Raw genomic sequence first — 4,977 nt, 5'->3', positions numbered from 1 at the left:
ACGGTCTGTGCCCTGAAGAGCACAGGTAGAAATCAAAGTAGGGTATACACAAAAAGTAGCACATATGAGTTATCTTGTTGGGCAAACTGGATGGACCGTGCAGGTCTTTTTCTGCCAACATCTACTATGTTACTATGTTATATGTTACATCATAGCAGACTATGGACTTTTCATCCAGGAATTTGTCCAAACCTTTTTAAAACCCAAATACGCTAACTTCTGTTACCACCTCCTCCGGCAAAGAGTTCCAGAGCTTAACTATTCATTGAGTGAAAAAGTTCTACAACCCTTCTCAAAAACTTTACCATAAAATAATTCCACATCTGGCCCCCTCCCCCTTTTACAGTGCAAAACATAAGATTCCTGAGGGGCTCCAAGAATCCTTTCCACGGAAACAGTGTCCACACCTATCTCATCCCAGTAATGCTTTTTGCAGCTTTCTTAATACTTTGCTCTTTTCAGCAGCTCTGCTTCACTTCACTTCTCCACAGCTGGGTTTTGCTCTCACGCGCTGTCCTTTTCCATTTTCTAATGTTTTCACCTTTTCTAAAGCAGATTGTTCTCGCTCTGTTGTCAGACCACTCAGAAGGCTGAAGTTTTCTGTGCCTCTAACCCTTGCCTGCATTTTAGGATTTCGGTTTTGTTTCTCTCTCCTGGGATACTGTTCTTGGTCCATTGTAGGAGCTACTTTACATCAAACTAGATGGCAGAACTTTTCATCGCCCTTCTCTGCACCTTTTCTAATTTCACTATATCTTTTTTGAGATGCGGCGACCAGAATTGAACACAATATTCGAGGTGCGGTCGCACCATGGAGCGATACAAAGGCATTATAACATCCTCCTTTCCTAATAATACCTAACATTCTATTTGCTTTCTTAGCCACAGCAGCACACTGAGCAGAAGGTTTCAACGTATCCTCAACGACGACACCTAGATCCCTTTCTTGGTCCGTGACTCCTAACGTGAAAACTTGCATGACGTAGCTATAATTCGGGTTTCTCTTTCCCACATGCATCACTTTGTACTTGCTCACATTAAACGTCATCTGCCATTTAGACGCCCAGTCTCGCAGTCTTGTAAGGTCATCTTGTAATTTTTCACAATCCTCCCGCGATTTAACGACTTTGAATAACTTTGTGTCATCAGCAAATTTAATTACCTCACTAGTTACTCCCATCTCTAGGTCATTTATAAATATGTTAAAAAGCAGCGGTCCCAGCACAGACCCCTGGGGAACCCCACTTACTACCCTTCTCCATTGAGAATACTGACCATTTAACCCTACTCTCTGTTTTCTATCCTTTAACCAGTTTTTAATCCACAATAGAACACTACCTCCTATCCCATGACTCTCCAATTTCCTCTGGAGTCTTTCATGAGGTACTTTGTCAAACGCCTTCTGAAAATCCAGATACACAATATCAACCGGCTCACCAACCAGGAGCCACAAATGGCATCTGCCTCCAGCCAGTAGGTGCCGCCATTGAGACACTCTATTGCCCTCCTTTCCTGGCACTGAATCCAGGTCTCCACATGGCAGTGCCTGACACTGCTGCTGAGCCAAGGGTCTTCTACGTGCTTCTTTCCTGAACGAAAAACTGTAAAAATGTATTCGCCACAGTAAGTGCGTCAGGCCTACTGCATTTCGTTGGCCTTTTGCTTCCCAGATGAGACACACAGCTGCTGGTTGGCCCGAAATTAAAAGAGCCCTGGCTTCACGTAGCGATGCCCTTTCTTCTCCCCCTCCCCCATGCGAAGGGGGTTTTGGGACACCACCAAAGCAGGAACTACATTTCCAGCACTAAAAATTTCCCTTTCCCTGTCACATTAATTTGCGGCTCATTACTAGTGACAGGTGTGAGGTAGTGCACTGATACAGATTTGCATATTCATGAGTAACTTATCATTATTAAACAAATAAGAGGTTTTTGGAGCGTAGGAAGAACCTGACGCAAGCGTATGCATCTCATCGTGCTGGCCAGCTACTTCCTGTTATGTAGCAGTAATTAATGGTTCCATTCACTAAGGATTTGGGCCATGGGCTCAACAGGGAACAGACTGGGGACTGAACAGGGCTCTTAATTAACAAATGCGCAGGCTAAAGATTAAGAGCTACATTTTCTAAAGGGTCTTGTTTGCTTGGCGTCTCCCACCCCTATTTTGTTTTTCACAGATAACACTCCCTCCCCCCCCCCCCCCCCCTCCCCTTCCCACTGCTGGCCTTGAAAGTGGTCTCGTAGGAGAGAATCTCTTGATGCCACTCTTCATGGCCGGCAGGGACCACCATGCTAGAGACAGGATCGAGTACAATAGCACCCCAAACCCAGGCAGCCAATCAGAGAGTCAACGTCAAGCTGTCTGTTGTATCCCAGGGCTGTGATTTGAGTCAATGGTAGGCCCCGTTCACGTCCTGGCTCATTTTTTTCTTCACCACTTTTAAGTCTACTCATTAGGAGTGCGACACACTCATTTGAAAGTTTTCTCATTCTCACACTCTTTGAGCCCTATTTCTCACTCATCAGAGCATCAGGGACCAGTGCACCGATCGTGATCACTGCTTTCATGAGAGGGAAGCTTTAGAGAAGTAAACCAAGTGGTCCAACCAGTAGGAAGAAATCTGAGCACACCTTGCTGCCTACTGCTTCCCCTTGTTCCAGTGGCTTCCTTGGTCGGCTGACACCCGAGGCGGATCGCCGCTGCACTCCAGCACGATACCACCCCTGCGTGCAGCATCCCCCCCCCCCCCCGCACATCACCTCCAAGCCCCTCCCCCCCAGATGCATTCTTCTAACTCGCTGGGGTGCTGGGAACAGCAGCGCGGCTGTTGGCTCCACTGGTTTCCTGCTCCCTCTGCCCCGGAACCATAGGCGCCAACTCCCTGGGTGCTGTGGGTGCTCGAGCACCCCCAATATTTCACCCACCGGAAGTTCCCTTCGCCAGCCCAGAATTTTAAAAGTCCCTCCCTCCAAGTTCCAGGTCCGCCTCCCTCCCTCCCTCCAAATTTTAAAAGTCATCTTACCTCATTGGGGTTACGGTGGCAGCAGCAGTGAAAAGCGTGCAGGCTAGGTGCTTCAGCCTTCCCTTCTCTCAGCTCTGGTCCCGCCCTTGAGCTAGGACGGTGGGAGGGAGGGCCTGGAACTCGGACTTATGGAGGGAGGGAGGGAGGGAGGGGAGGGGGAGCCTGGAACTGGGGGGGGACTGGGACTGGGAGGGAGGGGGGCCTGGAATGGAGAGAGGAGGAAGGGGAGGGGAGGAGGAGGAGGGGGAGGGGGACGGGGGAGGAGAGGGAGGGGGAATGCACTACCTGTAAAAAAAAAAAAATGTCAGCAGCCCCAATCATTTTGAAAAGTTAGCTCCTATGCCTGGAACAGGAAGTAACCAATGGAGCCCACAGCCGCGTGGCTGCTCCCTGCACCCCTCCTGCAGCGTGAACCCGGGGCAGACCGCCCCCACAGCCCTGCCCTCGGTACGCCCCTGCCTTGCTCTGTCCCTTTTCCCTTTACTGCAAGTACGTGTGTTCTGAAACCTATGTACATACTTTTAACTATTGGGTGGAAGACAATTTTCAACTCTAAAAATTTACCTAAATAATTGCTCCCCACTTTGTCTGTATTTTTTCAGGGGCTCCGAAGAAAAGCCAATATCATTTAATGCTGCCTTGATTCATTTGCAAAGCGATACTACACTTAAATCATTCTAGATTTATACCCTGGATGTACCGTCTGAAAAATCTCACTCTTTGGCCTTCAATCACACTCCTTGGCATGGGAAATCTCACTCTTCGGGATGGTTCACTCTTGGCATCTCTGTATTTAGCTATTCAATAGGGTTAATTTCATGAAAGCAAGAGTGACATGCTGGAAAGGCTTTTTACATAATTTGCATGGCAATATGAGGGCAGTTCTCCAGAAGTGCGCCCAGATATGGGCACCTAGAGGGCAGCTATATGAAATCTGTTCTTTAAAGCAGTGGCACAACCACAGGTTGGCCTGGGTGGGCCGGAGCCCATCCACTTTGGGCTCAGGCCTACCCAAAATCAGTGCTCTGTTAGTATGGCTGGCGGGGAACCGCCAGCTGAAGACCTCATCCCAGCCGAGAGAACACTTACACCAAGCTGAGCTGCCAACCCAACCCTCACACATGGACAGTTTGTGCACGTGTGCGGAGGCTAGCTGTATCAGCGGCTCAGGGACACTGCTGTCACCTGCAAAGGGTATAAGTGTTCTTTCTACCGGGACGAGGTCTTTGTCTGGCAGGTCTTGGGCCCACCCTAAATTAGACCAACCTGTTGGAAAAGGCTTACCCTACTGACCCAACTTAAACGCCTGAACCCAGCAACACAAAGAAACCAAAACTTGTAATGAACACTATGAACACTATACCCTCCTCTTCTCTACGATTCCCTAATATGTCTGTAACACATTTATCTCATTGACAATAACATCACTCTATATTTGTTTCATCACCGGAGGTGGCTGATGCCTCACGGTACTATATAAGCCACATTGAGCCTGCAAATAGGTGGGAAAATGTGAGGTACAAATGTAACAAATAAATACACAAAATAAATAAAGCAGGTACCTATCAAACATATAAATGGCAAGTGACTGACTCACCTGCAAATGCGCAGTAGAGACTTCCCTCTCTGTCCCGCCCTTGCGTCAGGACGAGATGACGTCAGAGGGCAGAACAGAGAGGGAAACAGAGTCGGACTGTTGGACGCTGCCACTGCAGCCTGGAAACGAACATCGCGCACAAACCTCCCCTCTCCCCCCCATCCCCACCGCCGCTCCCGACCCCCTCTGTATCGGGCCCCCTGCACTGACCTGACAGCGCCTCTCACCTCCGTGTGGAAGCGCTGCAGGCAGCAGCAGAGCGATCTGCTGCTGCCTGCAGCGCTTTCACACGGAGGTGAGAGGCGCTGTCAGGTCAGTGCAGGGGGCCCAGCATGGAGGGGGGAGGGAGCGGCGGCGA

Source organism: Microcaecilia unicolor, chromosome 4 (genome assembly GCF_901765095.1).
Source record: "Microcaecilia unicolor chromosome 4, aMicUni1.1, whole genome shotgun sequence".
NCBI classification, from domain to species: Eukaryota; Metazoa; Chordata; class Amphibia; order Gymnophiona; family Siphonopidae; genus Microcaecilia; species Microcaecilia unicolor.
The sequence above is the reverse complement of the archived record's forward strand: the minus strand, read 5'-3'. Positions refer to the sequence as shown.